General features: G+C 38.7%; 1 protein-coding gene across 1 annotated transcript in view; it reads left to right on the forward strand.

Annotated features, from left to right (window-relative positions):
- Positions 1–4,404: 4,404 nt before the first annotated feature.
- MAP2 (microtubule associated protein 2) overlaps positions 4,405–19,547 on the forward strand; it is a 136,016-nt gene continuing 120,873 nt past the window's right edge. Inside the window, exon 1 of the mRNA XM_070758313.1 lies at positions 4,405–4,432. The gene's annotated coding sequence lies outside the window, so the exon portion shown is untranslated. The remainder of the gene's footprint in view (positions 4,433–19,547) is intronic.

The raw sequence follows: 19,547 nt of genomic DNA on the forward strand, positions 1-19,547 counted from the left end.
ATCATGTGTTCATCCAAGTTCTGACTGGTAGCCCTAATTCATAGTTTCCTCTTCCACCTCTTCACCTACCCTTGATATTGTAAATGTTGCCATTCTTCATTATAACTGGAATTTGTCTCACATGGAAAAGTTTTATTAATGTAATTCTGAACCGGCTTCTGTTACCTCTAGAGACATGTCCAGTTCTTTCCCTTTTACCCCTTTAAGTACCTATTAGTAATTTAAATTCTCTTTTTCTCATACACATACATTTCTATGAAGTAAACTCTAAGTTTTATGTTTATCCCAATTAGTTCAGAAAAATGACTGTATGTGACTAATATGCACCAACTTTTTTACCATAAGACAAGTGATATATTTAATAAAGCAGACAGTTGGTTGAAGAGATAGCAAGGTCAGAAAAAGCATTCACCAAGAAGACACAAAACTGAAATCCAGAATCAAAATGACCTATGGAGATTGTTTTTTGTCAGCCTCCCCAACCTTCTGTCCTTCGGATATGTTAGATTTTATCTCCTGTAATCCACATGCTGTATGTTCAGAAAATTTTTGAACAATTCTCTGGAAGTTAGAAATCTGAATTGAATTATTGATGTTTTAAAATGAACATAGGAATCTTTACTCATGTTTTTAGAAAAAGGTACACACAGACTGACACCACAACACACACATAGATGATACTATACATGCTAAATAAACCTGCTTTCAAAAGAATACATTTTGCAGACAAATTGCAAAACAATGTGTATAAGAAGAGCATATATTTCTCCTAACATGACAAAGTAATGGAGAAAGAGAGCAAGTTGGAAAGAAACTGAAACCAACAGGTTTATCCATCCTTATATTAATTCAGAATTTCTCTTGAAATGTTGCTAGTTAGTTGCAAATATTCTGTTGAAGTGTGTTAGTTAACTAAACATGTGTGACACTCGGATCTAGATGAGTCAGGAAGAGAAATGAGGAAATTAGACTGAGGAACAAAGAGATCAGCTCTGGTTGCTCTGATAACCAAATTGGAGGGCCATTCAGATCATTTTACATTTATTATTTTTAGATATCTTCACCAAGTTATACAACTGTGCAAAACCTTTAATTATATATGTTGTTTCTATTGTAGTCTGTGTTCAGTTTTGTTTACATAACAATGAGAATTTAACTTCTCAGCACATTAAGGTGTTGTTGATAAATCAATGATGATTATAATAGTGCAAAGACAATCTCATGTATCTGATAGATATGGGATATAGATTGTTTATTTTTATTGTTATAAAATCGGGAGATTTTATACAATGAAACTAAGAGATAGAAGTTATTTTTGTGGCGTACTAATGATAGATTCTTGTGTATTTGGATACAAGAGGAAAAAAATATAACAGAATTTGGACAGTCCCATTTAATGTATCAGGCATAGACATTGTCTTATTCTCTGCTTTTTAAGCTAATTTTACATTCAAAGAGACTCAGAAGAGAGGATGAATGAAGCCTCCCACACTTTGTGCTTTATTTATTTATCACATCAATTTGTATGCTCACTACTCACTGTACTCTAGGTGGCTTGCAGCTAGTCTGGGGAGAAAAATGCTTGACTTGATAAGAGTTCAGTAAGTTCAGCTTCTGCTTTTGATGCTTTTTTTTTTTGGCTTGCTTTTTTGTTTGTTTTTTGTATGCTTATAAAATATTTCTCTGAACCCTTGCTGTAGCTCTTACTGATATAAAGAATAATATTAATATAAAGAGTATTGAATATAAAGAACATTGAATAAAGAAGCATGACTTCCTTTTCACATCTAGTTTATTTATCAAAGAATTTAGCAGCAGTTTTTGTTACAATTTAGAATTAAATGTTTATGTGCAAAGTGAATATGTATTACTATACATATAGGTCTTAAGCATAAAACTTATCAGGAAAGACTTAATGAACTCAATCTGTATAGTCTGGAGGACAGAAGGAAAAGGGGGGACATGATCAAAACATTTAAATATGTTAAAGGGTTAAATAGGGTTCAGGAGGGAAGTGTTTTTAATAGGAAAGTGAACACAAGAACAAGGGGACACAATCTGAAGTTAGTTGGGGGAAAGATCAGAAGCAACATGAGTATTATTTTACTGAAAGAGTAGTAGATTCTTGGAACAAACTTCCAGCAGACATGGTTGGTAAATCCACAGCAACTGAATTTAAACATGTCTGGGATAAACATATATCCATCCTAAGATAAAATACAGGAAATAGTATAAGGGCAGACTAGATGGACCATGAGGTCTTTTTCTGCCGTTAATCTTCTGTTTCTGTGTTTCTACTACAGATAACTGTCATATTTACATTTGTAGATAACTTGTACATGTTAAATGGAAGTCTGTGTTTTATTTGTTTGTTTGTTTGTTCTGCTTTATAGTTTTTGTAGCCAACCACATTGCTAGATTCTGAATGACAGAGTAAAGTGCAAAATATCATATAAAAATTAATAACCCCCTCCCCAAAATAGCTGTCATTAAGCAATCAACTTTCATTAAACCAATGGTGAAATAGTGTGATTTTAACAGCTTTGTGAAATGCCAGGAAGGAGGATGGGACATATTTTTCCAGACAAGCAGTTCCAGAGTGCAAGGGTCACAACAGAAAAGGGGCTTGCTGCTTGCACATCCCTCTGACTTCATATAGCATAGGATTCCTATCAGGCCTTCTCGTATTGTTCTAAGGCAGATTGGCAAGGTGATGTCTGGTGTAACCAGTGGTGTGTCATACAGGGTTTTGTAGGTGGTGACAAGCATCCCAGAATTTGGTAGTAATCAGTGCAACAATGAGCAGCCATATTATCTTCATGGTGAGGTTTATCTATCATCAATCAAGCCATTGCCTTCTGGATTAATTGTAGCTTCAGGGACCATATTAAGGCAATTCAAATGAGTGGTGATAAAAACATGATTTACCATTGTCAGAGCATCATGGGGTTAGAACTGGGTTACCAGATGGAGCTTGGCAAAGTCCTTGGTTGCCTTGGCTTCCACTTGCTATTTGAATAGCAGCTGTATGTCCAGGCAGATCATAGGACATGACTTGTCTCCCTCAGGGCAGTACAATCCAATCCAGTTTCCCATATCAGGTCCAATGTTTCTGGATGTCTATTGACAAAGAACAACTTGATCTCAGAGGGATTTATTTTATCCATTCAGATCCTGATTGCCTCTGGAAACCTCCATGGCATTTGCAATTCAGCCAGGGGTGGTCAAGTTCAGCTGATATTATCAACATGACTCTCTTTTTTCCATCTTCCTGCTTGAGATCTAAATAAATGATCAGGCAATTTGTGTGAAATTAGAAAGCTAGAAAAGTTATGCCTGACAACCCCTTTTTTGGGTGTGATCTGTGCCAGTTGCATTCTGGAAGGTTCTGATTATTCTTTGCTATACTAAAGACTCTTTGAGAATGAAAATATTTCTAAATTTCAGTTATATAAATTACTCTGAATTAATAAGTAGCTCTGTGGTGGTTGAGAAATATTATCAAGAGATAGTTTAATTACAAACTTATTATTATGTATTTTTCCATTTTTTGTCCATTATTTTTATATGCTACTTTTCTATTATTTTTCTCAGACAAGAACTATTTTACTCTTGTGAATAGGGACCGTTTTTCTATATGGCTCCCTCCCTAGTGTTGCCACTAGAAATGTTTGGGCATTACCAATTACACTTACTTTGTGGCTAGTCCTTAATTATTCAAAGATTACTCATGGTTCCCTCCTTTTTTCCTTTAGCAAATCATCAGACAAATGTATTATTACAATCCCATGTTACATTACTCATTAGCACAGAATGTATAAAATTAGGTAACGGAAGAAATTTCAAATTTATTAGGCTTCTGAGAGTATTTTGCAGACATTAACACCTGGAACTTTATTACCTCCCAGAGCTAAAAAACCCCCAAAGAACCCCCACCAAAACCATTTGTAATTTTCAGTCTAGATCTCTGTGCTAATAATATCTCTACCAATACAAAAGATTACTGTATATGTATGAATATTATTGTATGGCAGTACATACTGGCTAGGAAGTGTTCTGACTGCTAAATATTATCCAGCAGAAAGTGTTCAGCAAAATAAAAGCTGTCAAGACATTTCAGCTGCCTTGTGCTACAGAACGTTTATGGTGACTGGGAAAATACTGCAATGCAGCACATATGTAGTAGGACTAGCATTTCCCAAAAGGTTAGAAGATGTTTCCCCCTCCTCCCCTCCCTCCCCAGGCTGTAGGTGGTATTTTAATCAAGTTCTCATGGCAACATAGCAATTTAAAAGGATCATAGCCAACAGAAAATGGGTCTTTTATGCATGTGCTTGAGGTGGGGAGTATTAAATCAAAAGATTTGCAACGGTTATTCATGATTGCAGATCTTCCGAGGTTGGAGGAATGCCAAAAAGGGATGTTCCATTCTGTGAGTAAATTTAGAAAAGATTTATTACATTTTTTGAAGAAAGCCAAATGGTTTTATTTGCATTTTTAAATATCCTCCCTCCAGATTTAACAGTTCCAGGATAGGTTGCTTTAGAGGCAGAGCAGCCATGAAGTAGTCTTTCAGCTTGCGGCTCTGGAATTGCCAAACAATATTGCAGTAGCGAATAGCAGCAGCAGCATGCATGCCTGGATTGCTTTTATTCTCTTACTATGTCTTCATAATCTTAGAAATGTTGCATTAGGAATGTATACACATCTTCCACTAGGGGCAGTTTTCCAAAACTTGCTCTCTTTGAATTTAACATTTTCTGTTTGTTTTAATTAATATAGTCTAATGCAGTGTTTCCCAACCTGGGCTACTTGAAGATATCTGGACTTCAACTCCCAGAATTCCCCAGCCAGCATTTTCTGGCTGGGGAATTCTGGGAGTTGAAGTCCAAATATCTTCAAGTTGCCCAGGTTGGGAAACACTGGTCTAATGGATAATGGGTGCTGACTATCTAGTAGCATTTTCTATGTACCATATATCACACCCACTGAGTCTTTTGCCTTGCTCAAAGAAATACATTCACATGTGTAATACTTGTGTAATCCCTAACATATATTTGAAATGTGGGTATAAATGCACATTTCTGTATAGTTGTCATCCATCCACATCTCAGTTTACACTTTGATATTCATCCCATCCCATTCTTGTGTGGGATGTGTTGTGTTGTTTTTCAGAAAGTAGAATCAGATGACAAGGAAAAGGAGACGTGGCAAATAGTAAGACCAGTCAGATATATACTAGTTATCTACTCTTTGAGCCATCCTTAAAGGAGGAGTGGCTACTCCTGTAGCACTACTGAAAGGCCAGCTTGTGTCTCTCCAGACCTAATTCTAACAATTCAGACCCTGAATAAGGATCTTTTCCCCCACAGATAGGAATATAAAAGGTAGGAATATGAAGGAGAGCATGGTTATATGATAAACAGTGGTGGGCTGCTAGCCAGTACGCCTAATTGGGCTCATCTCCACGGCTCTGGAGGTACCATGAGTTTGAGCAGAATTATGCTTGAGCAGATAGCACACTCATGGACAGAAACGCAGGTGTGCCTGTGTTCCAATGAGTTTTTTTGCTTCTGTGCATGCCACCAAAGCATCTCTCTCTGTGTGAGTTTGCTACCTGCATGGGCGCAGAAGTATAATTCTGCTTGAACTCATGGTACTTACAGAGCTACGGAAATGAGCCCAATTAAGCATACCTGTGAGCAGCAAACCACTGATGGTAAAGGCAGAGTAACTTTGGGTAACTTTGAGTCAATCATTCTCTCTTAGCTCAATCTATTTCCCATGGTTCTTGTTGTGGAGAAAATAGGAGAAGGAAAGAGTATTAAGTATGTTTGCCACTGAGTTATTTATAAAAATAATAAAGGCAGGATAAAAATCAACCAACCAACCAACCAACCAACCAACCAACAAACCAATAGGATTAGGCTACCTTCCTGCTATTTTTCTCTCTTATATGTCAGCTGTCCTAGATTTGGGCAGCTGTTTCCCACATACCAATATTTGGTAGGAAGGTAAAGGAAAGTCTCCATTACCTTCGTCCATCTCTTGACAGTTTCACCACAATGTTATTTAAATAATAAAGTAATACATTAACGTATTGTCATTTGGAAATTCACTTGATTGCTCATTTGATAACACGGTCATGAGGAATTTGAGATAATAGTTAAATTCACAAGCAACATCAGTTGATCAAGTTAGCCTATAATGGCACACAAATATGTATTTTGGACAGGCCTTTATACTTTTCAACTCTATCTCCCTCAGCAAATTTGTTCCTAGTTTGTTCAGCAATTGTTCATACTATATGGAATGCAAAATTTTGTATTGGGGGGGGGACAAATGTGTTATGTTTGCATATGATTGATTGTCCGACATTGGATATTGGATATTTGTACCTTGTTGAGATTTGTTCCTGACTGGGAGAGTCAATCTTAACATGGTTAGTCAATGAATCTTGTCTGGTGACTCAGTCAGCCAATCAAAGTGAAGTGTTGACATAGCATGTATCATTAGCATTTATAGCATTTAGATTTATATAGCGCTTCACTCTCTAGATGGTTTACAAAGAGTAAGTATATTTCCCCCAACAATTTGGGTCCTCATTTTACCAACCTTGGAAGGATGGAAGGCTAAATCAATTTTGAGCCTACTGAGATTCAATCTGCCAAACTGCTGGCAACTGGTGATTAGCAGAAGTAGTTCGGAGTGCTGCACTTTAACCACTGCATCACCGAGGCTCTAGAAACTGAGGAAGAAACTGTCCAGAAATTTAGAAAGAAGAAGGGCGTGATTTAGCCAATTTCCATTGTACTTTTCTCTTGCCACGCGGTCTGTGAAAGAACATGTGGTATTGTAGAAATCTTTTGTTATGCTTTTAAAAGGTTATTTGTATCTGCACAATGCAGTCACTTGTGAAGCTTCTGATTTATTTTGCTACACACAATGCAACATACTTTAAGTGAGAAATCTTGATTAGGTTTTTTAAATGATTTGTTTGTTTTCTTGATTGTTCATACCGGTAGTATTCTCAGGCATCCTTACTTTTAGCCACTTTATAGTCTTAAAATAAATGTAATATTTACACATGACTCTTCACTTTAATTCTTAGGTTACCATGGTCCACTAAATTTTGGAATTTTATTATAAAACCTATACCCATACAAGATTTTGAGAATGTTTTTAGCTACAGCCATGGCTACTGCAAAATCATCCTTCCTTTTCAATATAACAAGGCATCTGTAATATTCATGAAATAAAATGGATCCTATTTATGTATTTTGCTAATAAAATATTTTTATCAAATAGTGATATTAATTAATTAATTTACTTATTTATCTAGCTATTTATTTATTTATTTATTTATTTATTTATTTAAAATTGTGCTCCTTCCCCCAAACTTATGTAATATAACCCTGGCTCATAATCAGCAGTAAAAACAAAGACAGTAAAATAGATAATAAAATAACCAGAAACTCCCAGCACACCTAACCACAGCATGTATCATTCATGCAGAAAGACTTTTTCTGGGCTCCAGCCTCAGATTACCCACATGTCTTGTTGGAAAAGTCAAGACTTTGCAGCTCTTTGGAAGATGAGCAGAGTAGGTGTCCATCCGATTCCTGGTAAGTATTCCAAAGAGCAGGGACCATTAACCAGAAGAATAATTACAATAAAAGCTCTGTTACCTAGGCAGCAATGTATAAATATTTGTTTCTAGTCTACCTTATAGCGCTAAATACTAGGATCACTGTCAGCACTGAAAGGAAGAGAAGTAGAATGCACTCACCCTAGTAGAATGGACAGATGTGGAATGGACAGATGTGATTCTACAAATAACCAGACTCTGTACCATTTAGGAATGTAAATGTGATAATCAGCATCTTTGAGTGGTTAAAGATGACCCCTCACCAGAATCAGAAAAAAGAAAAACTAAGAGATACTTTATCTTGCTAGGGTTTAACTTGCTAGGGAGTCATTGCTCACAGTCACTCATGCCCTCATCACCTCGAGGCTCGATTACTGCAATGCTCTCTACATGGGACTACCTTTGAAAAGTGTTCGGAAACTTCAGATCGTGCAGAACACAGCCGCGAGAGCCGTCGTGGGGATTCCAAGATTCGCCCACGTTTCTTCAACACTCCGTGGCTTGCATTGGCTGCCGATCAGTTTCTGGTCACAATTCAAAGTGTTGGTCATGACCTTTAAAGCCCTACATGGCATTGGACCAGATTACCTCCGAAACCGCCTGCTACCGCATGAATCCCAGCGACTGATAAGGTCCCACAGAGTTGGCTTTCTCCGGGTCCTGTCGACTGAACAGTGTCGTTTGGCAGGCCCCAGGGGAAGAGCCTTCTCTGTGGCAGCCGCAGCCCTCTGGAACCAACTCCCCCCAGAGATTAGAACTGCCCCCACCCTCCCTGTCTTTCGTAAACTACTCAAGACTCACTTATTCCGCCAGGCATTGGGGAGTTGAGATATTCCTTCCCCCTAGGCCATTACAAGTTAGGCATGGTATGTTTGTGTGTATGTTTGGTTTTATAATAAGGATTTTAGTTGTTTTATTAATTGGATTGTTACATGCTGTTTTTTTATCATTGTTGTTAGCTGCCCCGAGTCTACGGAGAGGGGCAGCATACAAATCCAATAAATAAAATAAAATAAAATAAATAAATAAATAAATAAATAAATAACAGAGTTGGAAGGGACCTTGTAGATCATCTAGTTCAGCGTTTCCCAACCGGTGTGCTGCGGTCAGGTGTGCCGCGAAGCTCCTAGGGAAGCTCCAGCTGGGTGGGGCGCTGCCGGTGCCAGTGCCTCTGACCTGGAGCTCCCACTCAAAGCTGTCCCCCGGCTCCTGCCCGATGCCGCTGTTTCCGGTGCTCTCCTGCTGGGCCCCAAAGAAGGAAGGCAGGAAAAAGGAGAGCTCCATTCTTCGCGCCTCCTTTTCCCCGCCTTCCTTCTTTGACATCGGGCAGGAGCCGGGGTACAGCTGTGAGTGGGAGCTCCAGGTCAGAGGCACCGGCAGCGCCCCGCCCAGCTGTAGCTTCCCGAGCGTCGGCAGCAAGTGTCCTTTGGGGCCCGGTGGGAGGGCACTGGCGGTGGGAATGGGAGGGTGCTGGCTGCAGCGGCCCCAGGCAGTCACGGGGAGATGGCGGCGGCGGGAGGGAGCTCCAAGATGGAGGCATCGACGGTGGCGGTTGGACGTGCTGCTGCAGACGTACATGCTGGCGCTGCGGGGCTGGCACTGGCTCGCTGGCTGGGCCGGAGGTGCCAGCCCCACGCCCATGCCCAACGCAGCGCCAGCATATACGGCGTCCAGCAGCACATCCAGCTGCCGCTGTCAGGGCTCCTGCTCACAGTCTGCCGAGAGAGCGAGAAAGAAAGAGAGACATAGCAAGAGAGGCAGAGAAAGAGAGAGAGAGAGAAAGAGAGACATAGCAAGAGCAGCAGAGAGAGAAAGAGAGACAGAGAAAGAGAGAGAGAGACACAGAGAGAGAGAGAGAGAGAGACATAGCAAGAGAGACAAAGAGAGAAAGAGAAAGAGAGACATAGCAAGAGGCAGAGAGAGAGAAAGACAGAGAAAGAGAGGCAGAGAGAGAGAGAGAGAGAGAAAGACAGAGAAAGAGACATAGCAAGAGAGGCAGAGAGAGAGAAAGAGAGACATAGCAAGAGAGAGAGAAAGAGAGAGAGAAAGAAAGAGAGATAGCAAGAGAGGCAGAGAGAGAGGCAGAGAGAGAGAAAGAAAGAGACATATAGCAAGAGACAGTGAAAGAGAGAGAGAGCAAGAAAGAGAGAAAAAAGCAAGAAAGAGATAGCAAGAGAGACAGAGAGAGAGAGAGAGAACAAGGGAGAGAGAAAGACATAGAGGAAGGGAAGGAGGGAGAGAGAAAGAGCAAAAAAGAGAGGAAGAAAGAAAGAGGGATGGAGAGAGAGAAAGAAGGGAAGGAAGGAAGAGAGAGAAAGAGGGAGAAATAGAGCAAAAGGGAGGAAGAGAGAGATTCAATGTTCCCCAGGATTTTTAAAATATGAATAATGTGCCGCTGCTCAAAAAAGGTTGGGAAACACTGATCTAGTTCAACCCCCGGTTCAAGCAGGGGACCCTATACCACTTCTGACAAACAGCAGTCCAAACTACCCCTGAAAGTATCAAGTGATTTACCTCCCACAACTTACAAAGGCAAGCTGTTCCATTGGTTGATTGTTCTCACTGTCAGAAAGTTCCTTGACTCTAAGCTCTCACTAGATATTGCTAGAGTTATTTATCACATAGATAATATCATTATTTGATGTGATAATTTTTTCACACTTTGGCTTGCCATGAAATATATTGTAGTTTTCCTCTTTTTATAAAAGCATTACTGTATTTTTCTAGCATGATTAGAGGAGGAATTCTGGGAGTTGAAGTCCACTAGTCTTAAAGCTGTCAAATGTGAAGACCCCTGGGTTAGGGATTAGGGGTGAAGGGATATTCAAACTTAGCAGGTTTAAGACTTTTGGACTTCAATTCCCATTCCTGAGCTAGCATGACAGGAGAAGGAATTCTCAGTGTTGAAGTCCACAAGTCTTAAAGCTGTCAAGTTTGAGGTTTGTAAAAAGTGTACATGGTTGTAAAAAGTAGAATAGGATAGAATTCTTTATTGGCCAAGTGTGATTGGAAGGAAACACAAGGAATTTGTCTTGGTGCATATGATCTCAGTGTACATAAAAGAAAATATAGATTTGTCAAAAAACATGTAGTACAACACTTAATGATTGTCAGAGGGATCAAATAAGCAATGAAGAAACAATATTAATAAAAATCTTAGGATACAAGCAATAAGTTAGTCATACAGTCATAAGTGGGAGGAAATGGGTGATAGGAATGATGGGAAAAAACTAGTAGTAATAGTGCAGACTTAGTAAATAATTTTACAGTGTTGAGGGAATTATTTGTTTAGTAGAGTGATGGTGTTCAGGGGAAAAACTGTTCTTGTGTCTGGTTGTCTTGGTGTGCAGTGCTCTGTAGCGACGTTTTGAGGGTAGAAGTTGAAACAGTTTGTGTCTGGGATGTGAGGGGTCAGTAAATATTTTCACTACCCTCTTTTTGACTTGTGCAGTATACAGGTCCTCAATGGAAGGCAGATTGGCAGCAATTGTTTTTTCTGCAGTTCTGATTATCCTCTGAAGTCTGTGTTGGTGCTGTTGGGTTGCAGAACCAAACCAGACAGTTATAGAGGTGCAGATGACAGACTCAATGATTCCTCTGTAGAACTATATCAGCAGTTTGAGCCTCCTGAGTTGGCGCAGAAAGAACATTCTCTGTTGTGCTTTTTTGATGATGTTTTTGATGTTAGGTGACCATTTTAGGTCTTGAGATATGATAGAACCTAGAAATTTGAAGGTCTCTACTGTTGATACTGTGTTGTCTAATATTGTGAGAGGTTGAAGGATGGAAGGGTTTCTCCTAAAGTCTGCCACCATTTCTATGGTTTTGAGTGTGTTCAGTTCTAGATTGTTCTGGTCACACCACAAGATTAGTTGTTCAACCTCCCGTCTGTATGTGGATTCATCATTGTCTCAAATGAGTCCAATCACTGTTGTATCATCTATAAACTTCAATAGTTTAACAGATGGATCGTTTGAGATGCAGTCATTGGTTTATGGAGAGAAGAGAAGTGGTGAGAGTACACAGCTTTGGGGGGCCCATATGCTAATTGTAAATGTATTTAATGTGATTTTTTCTAGCTTCACCTGCTGCTTCCTGTCTGTTAGGAAGCTTGTGATCCATTTACAAGTGTGTTCAGGTACTGCTAGCTGATTTAGTTTGGTTAAGAGAATGTCCGGTATGATGGTGTTGAATGCTGAACTGAAATCTGCAAAGAGGACCATAGCATAGGTTATTGGAGATTCAAGATGTTGTAGGATGTAGTGTAGAGCCATATTAACAGCATCATCTGTTGATCTATTTGCTCGGTATGCAAATTGCAGGAGGATCTAACAGTATACATGTTTGTAAAAAGTATTCTGCTACACTGGTATTTTATTAAATAATATATTACTACACTATTTGGTTCGGAATACTTTTTCCCCTATTTTTCACCTCTAATATCTAGGTGTGTCTTATACTCTGGTGCGTCTTATACAGTACTCTGAAAAATATGGTATATATGCTTCATTGAAAAAAAACCCCAATTATCAATAGTATGTATATTAACTTCCATCTGACTGTTTAAGCTGTGGGCTATTGCTTTTATTTATTAGATTTGTGTCCCATTTTTTAAGAGGTCCTGAAAACAGCCTGAGAAAACACCCCACGGTGTTTTCTGTGGATGAGGGTGAGGATGAATATTGAGTCTTCCCACTACTAGTCCCAACTCTTTAACAGTTACAATACACTGGCCTTTGTGCAAGATATAAACAACTTTAGATATTCCCAAGATCTGAATCGGCTGCTGCTATGGCCAGCTAGAGTGAGTGCCATCAAGCCCTTAAAAAATGAACTATTTAAGAACTGACTGACGAGGTAAAAGGTTCATGCAGTCTAAGGAGACAGGGAACCAAGTGCGTGATTCTGACCTAGTCATGTCAGACTGAAAATGTGACAGGATTTCAACTGACAAATGCTTTGACATTTGAATACAGTCTTTTCATTCAATTAAGTGTGCAGAGGCCAAGAATAATCTTTTATCCAGACACAGTCCCTTTGGGTATGAGTTGAGGTTATCAATGGGGCAAACATCTCATTTTCAATGAGTAAGAAAGTACACTAGATTTCATTCAAAGCCCTGCAGCATCTATTTTCAGACAGACGTCATTACTATTCAGCATCCCATTAGGGGGTTACTGTTGTAAGTTGGAGCTGTGTAAGAATGGAACAGGATTTACTATATTATTTATATATATTTATTCATTGCATTTCTGTCGTCAAAAAGAGAATTCCCCAGTGCTACTGCTTTCATCAGAATACTCGCCTATTTACTAGTTACTTGTATACTGGCATGCTGTTCATTAGCCCAACAAGGGCAATATTTCACACAGTATATTTTTATGTTTAGCTCTGAATGTTAGTACAGTGCTATAGTCTGTTAAATGCTGTCATTCTGCGTACTCTTCCCCTACTCCTGCAAGAAATGTGCTAATGCTTTGTGTATAGTATATGGGCTTCAACTTAAAAGCTGCTTTCAGAATGAATAGGAGTACAGTTTGTCTCTGATCTCTGATAGAGATTTTCTTAAAAGTTTAGAAATTGGACCAGAGAAAAAAAATAAAGATATTGTATAGGTCAGCAAATGCCTGCTTTATTCCATAAAGCTAAAAAAAGCTTGGAGAAATCTTATAATGAGGAGCAGATTCAGATTATGTTTGCTGGGCATTAGTGAAATAGTAAAAGATAGATGTTCTAGTCAAGCTTAGCTGTGCCTGAATCTCTTAAATGGCTTTGGTGAAAAGCTTATTAGCAAACAGATGCTCAAAATGTCATGCCCAGAATTTAGCATTTATTATTGTTAGTGTTGCAGAGAATTGTCAGAAGTGAACTGAGGCAGAATTCTTCAAACTAAACTTCACAGAGTTGGAGTGTCCCATTTGTTTGGACTGGATGAATGCTGCCCATCTTTGGATTAGAGACTGTTCCTGAGTGAAGAGGTATCTTCGGATCTTAAAAGCTGTGAGAACATGGAAAGTCTTCCTTTCTGGGCCTCAATCTCAAAAAGTAAAGATTTCCACATATACAGAGGAGAAATGTGATGCATAAACATAACCTGAACCTCTTTATAGAATTGTACCTTTTCTGTGAAGGCAGTGTGGGGCTTAAAATATAGGGCATCCTTCCTCTTTCTTTATTCATGTCAAAAGCACCTACAAATTATAGACCCATGACATTACTCATAGGAATGTATTGTCTTTAACAAATCTTAAGCAGCAGCTTTCAATTCTTCTATTTTATTGAATACTGTACAAGGAAGCAGTGCTCCTGGTTAGCTGCTTATTTGCTTAGATTGTCCAAGAACTTCCTCAAGATCCGAATTAAGATCCTGATCAGGGGTGGGCTGCTGCCCGGACCGGGGAGGGGACAGGACTAAGTGGGGTAGCAAAAATGGAGCTCCACCCCAGAGCACCCAATTTGCACTGAAAGATGTTGAAAGAAAATGCAGGGTATTTGCCCACAGTGTGGTAGTAAAAAATTTGGTAGCCCATCACTGATCCTGATGCAGGACAAACAATAATATGCTGTACATTCTTACTACCATAATTGTTTTCTGCCTGCTCTGCTCTAAGCCTGTGAATAAGTGAGAAGAGAGCCTACTCTCAGTCTTCTCTCTATATAATCTAACACTAAGGCCAAGGTATTGTAATTTCTTTCATCCTGGAATCAGATTTTTCAACCAGCCTTCAGTCTTTTCTGACAAAATATGAAAAGACACCTCCTTCCAAAAACATATCCCCTCTGAATCCTCTGTGTTTTTTTTAACACTTCATAGAAAGAACATTTGACATTTGACCATGCCAGCCAGGTTTGAAAGAGTTAATTTAGTAGAAAGCCATCTCACTGTTCAAGTATAATAGCTGACAACACTGTGTTTGTCTGAAATGGGCAAGAAATGTGACATTAATTTATGTTTTATTTCTCCAGGCTAAACAAAGGTGTTACAATATTTACCGCACTCTACTCCCAGAGATCTTTTTCTCCTTTTCCATTTTGTTTGTTTGTTTATTTTTCAAATATTTTTATGTGGGTTCAGTAAAAAGAAACTAACCTAAGTGGATTAGTGCAGAGGTACGTACATAATAAATTATAGAATGCAGCACATTAAAATAATTAACATCACTATGAAAACGTATTTTAACAAGATAATTAGCAATACTGTATAGCCCTTCCCATCCTATAACCATCCTTCTGTCTGTCTTTCATCTAATTTCTATAGTCTTCCATCTCAGTATCTGCGGGGCAGCACACAAGCATTTGGACCAATATAAAGAGCTTTGTTTTTCTATAGTACACCCATTTAAAAACAGCAAAAACAATATAAAACTATATAAAACTGTATAACAAAATACTGAGCCAAGGTAAATTCATACATCCTTAATATCAGTACAATCACTGCACCAGCTCTACTCTATTCCTGGCTCCTCACAACTGTGGGCAAAGCCATGTTTGAGGGCCTTGTGAAAGGCCAGCAAGGTCAGGGTCAGTCTGGGAGATGATGTTCCAACAATGGTCACACAGAAAAGACTCTTTTTATCCAACATGCCTGCAACTCCAGTTTTATCAACCTTCTAACTAAGATGCATATTGCTAATTCCACAGAAGGGAGGTCTGACAGAGATTGCTCTTTCTTGTGAAACAGCCAAGGGCTGAACAACGTCAAAATAGCAGGCAGATATAGATGATTGTAGACCCACATTTTCAATACATTTTGCATGAATTACATGTATGTATAAAGGGACAGGACTTTATCACCCCTACTGTTCTTGCTATTTTAACAAGTTGATCCCCATAAGACCTCTGTCTGATTTGTTACATTTCACAAAAATGCAGTTGTTAGCATAATTTCAGTATTCACACTTTTTCCAATGAGTAAATTCTCATTTAAGTCAACAGCCCCACAGATATCCAGGTTCCAAGCTTTAATGTAGGACTTTGTACATTATCATGAGCATCTTGAATTGTACCCATAAATAAATTGGTAGCCAACGCAGTTTTCAGAGTACCGGTATTAATATGTCCATGTACAGAAATCCTCATAGTACACAGACAGCTGCATTCTGCACCAGGTGAGGTTTCTAGGTGATTTTGAAGGGCAAAATACATGATGGAAATCCATTCTGATAGTGACAAGAATAGAAATGATAGTTGCTGGTGCCTCCCAGTCTAAGAACAGTAGCTGGGCAAAGAGTATTCAGATAACAGTTTCTCCACCTGCTGTTAAAACTTATGGACCTCCATCAACATTGCTGTGGAATTCATTTTCTGAATTACCAGTAATAGCCGCTCTGTCTTGTTTAAACTGATCCTCAATCTACCCTTTCCCATCCAAAGCAATGGATTGTTGATACGATGTTGATCAATACAGAATTTGGAATTAGTGTTTTTTTCAACAAAGGGGTAAAGAAGAAGAATTTTAAATAATCTGGTAAATTTGTGGTTCTGTTCTTTTATGTTTCTGGTGCAAATTTCCAGACACATTTTTTCTCATCTTAATATTAAGTAATTTTGTATTGGCAACTCCATTATATATGTATATCTGTGCATAATATTTCTTGTGTGTGTGTGTGTGTGTGTGTGTGTGTTACATACATGCATATATACATACAAACACACATGCATACTGCCTTACAGGCAGACTCCCCAGGTTCAAATCCCAGTAAGGGTGGGGCTAGCTGATGAGAGCAAAATAGCTTGAAATAGATCTATACTAGTCTCTCTTTCCTTTCAATATCAGCAAAAATATGTTACATACACACATACACACATACACACATACATACATATGAGATAAGCCTGGCAATTAGATAGGGAAGGACAGTGACAAAGCATAAACAAATGAAAATTCTCAGTACCACTCACATTTTGGAATTTTATTGGGATGAATTGGGATGTAAGAGATTAATGACCAATGTGTTTCCTATTGATACAATCATTTTGCTAACAGTTAGTTAGTTTAGGGCTGTTTTAACCTAGGCTGGAAGTCTTGGGGTGATCTGAAGTACAACTCAGAATAGCCTTTTGACCATTCTGGTCAGTTTTTGTGGGATATATGCATTAAGAGTCTTACATATTCTACTCATTTCAGGAAATAAAAATATAATTATTATTGTAGGTTTTATTATCTAAAAATCAATTATAGGGCATTGTATTTTATAATATTTTATAATATAATATATGAATGTTATATATATATTTATCATTTAAGTGCACCCAAATTTTGATACCTATTCTGACATTTTATAATCTGAAGTTATAATATCTTGTTTGCTCTTTGGAAGGAGGTTCTGTTTCTGTCAATTAGGAGTTTGCATCTGGTCTGTGTAGTAATTCAATAACAGTTTATTTTTCTCCCTGAACTGAAGCTTTTCTCACCAGTGGCCTGGTTAAGAAACTTCCAATTAATTATAAATCAAGTGATTCAGGAGGTAGTCCTTTTCATTTATTTATGGTTGTGGTTGTATTATTCAATTTCCAGGTTAAAATAACTTTTAAAATTTTAAAATCAATAGTTTTAATTTTAAAAAGCAGTTCCTGCTCTGCAGCTGCCCCCAGATCTCCCACATTGCCTGGGTGTGGATGACATTCAGCATTGTTTCCTTGGAAAGACACCCAGAATGGGTTGAAACTGGCTAGACAGACATTCTTGCAAGTGTGGTAATAATAATTAAATCATCATTACATGGACTTGTGGGAATAATAATTCAAACTTTCCCCACATATTTCTTTCAAGAAATAGAAATAAATGTCAATTGAACAAGGTAAGTTGTCTAAATTGCATTGGCATCCTTCGGTCTCAAAAGACCATGGTATCATGCTCTGGACTCCCCAGAGATGAAGCCTGGTAGGTTGGTATGGACTATAGACTGTTATCCAAGCAGCAGATACCCACTCTCAATGTCTCTAAAATATTCCAATGGCCAATACAATTGGTTCTAGCTATGTCACAGGAGTTATCCGAACATGGCTGTCACAGTCACAGACCACTTCCGGAACTCTGGCTCTGGATTTTGCCTCAAGGTTTACTCCTGAAGCCTTTTCCAATGATGGATATAGCCACAAGGCAGTGTAGGTCTGCAGTCAGAGTTTCCCTTCTCCTAGTGGTTGACCAGGGCGTCTTTCATTCTTGCCGTGCTCTTAGCATACCACATCACTTGCAGAGACCGCCTTCATGACCATTGACCTATTCTAGCAGGTTTCATCTGCTCATTCTGCTGGAATCTGTCTTTAAATGCTTGGGATAGACAAGTCCCTATCTTGCCAAAGGTCAATGACCCATTGGCTTCTCTCAGCCTGGTTTGGCTAGCCTGTCAAAGCTGTTGCCTGGGGTATGGCCGCTGCACATGCTACAGCTACTAGGAGCCACAGGTGAGAGCTGAGTGACATGTAGGGGCCAAAGGTAAATGAGCTGCCCCAAAAGCTGCAATAAATGAGCTGCCGTAAAAGGACACGACATGTCCCTACACCAGAAGTACTGCCCCTCCCTGAGCACCCCATACACCTCAAGAGCTCTAAATAAGTTTGAATAAATTAATACAGACTAAAAGAAGGAATTGCTAATCAAAGAGAGAGTGGTTGGAAAAACTTGCCCATACAGTATGTGTACAGGCATTTCTGACTTTTAATGAAGAATGTACTCAGGGCTGCACACAATTCCCATAATGCTAGACAACAGCACAAATTTGTGATACACATCTAGAATACTGCATCCAGTTTTGGTCACCACACTATAAAAAGATGTTGACACTCTAGAAAAAGTGCAGAAAAGAGTAACAAAGGTGATTAGAAGGCTGAAACATATGAAGAACTGGGCATGGCTAGTATAGTCCAGGGGAGGCATGATAGCAGTTCTCCAATATTTGAGGGGCTGCCACAGAAAGGTAGGGGCTGAGCTATTTTCCAAGGCAACTGAAGGCCAGACAAGGAATAATGGATGGAAACTGTTCAAAGAGAGATTCAACCTGGAAATACGGAGAAATTTTCTGACAATGAAAACCATCAACCCATGGAATAGCTTGCCATTGGAAATTGTGTGAGTTTCATCACTTGACACTTTCAAGAAGAGATTGGACTGCCATTTTTCAGAAATGGTATATAGTCTCCTGCTTGGGTAGGGGGTTGGACTAGATGACCTACAAGATCTCTTCCAACTCTGTTAATCTGAGTCAAAGACTGGTTATTCTAATTTACACTAACATGTTAAATGAGAACATAATTTGACCTATTACACTGCAAGTCTAATTTTTAACCTCAGCAAAGCTGCAAATTTGAATCAGAATAATAAAATTAACCTGAATATCAGTCTTCTACATATACAGTACATGAACTTTAAATTTAAGATTAATGTTCACTTGATAGTGACAAGCATTTTGAATTGTTGAAATTTACTTAAAAATTCTTAATTTTTTACATTTACACACACAATATGCAGGCCGTGCATAATTCTTGTGTTTGGGAGTACTTACTATGCTCCTTGTCCTCCACTTTATTTGGTCTTTGAAGCCATGGAGTTCCTGAGACATTCTGAGATTGGCTGCTACTTCAGGGACTCTGAGCCAAGGTCTGATACTTCTGCTTAAAATATTTTGGCATTTCAAGTACAATTAGTCCTTGTGACAATCCTATGATCTCACTAGTGAGTTGTTCCTTAAACAAATTGTTGCAGTTATTAAGTGAGAAATCCCCTGACTGTGACTTCAGTATCATTTCCACATTCTGCATTCATTCTTAACTATTTCTTAATTAGCAATTGTGGGGAGCTGGTTATGAAGCACATAAATGGCAATCATGTGACTTTAAGATGCTGCAATTATCCTTTCTTTTGGGTTAATGGGTTTAGGTCTCTTTCATAAGGACACTA

The sequence above is a fragment of the Erythrolamprus reginae genome, chromosome 1, assembly GCF_031021105.1.
Source record: "Erythrolamprus reginae isolate rEryReg1 chromosome 1, rEryReg1.hap1, whole genome shotgun sequence".
Classification (NCBI taxonomy): Eukaryota; Metazoa; Chordata; class Lepidosauria; order Squamata; family Dipsadidae; genus Erythrolamprus; species Erythrolamprus reginae.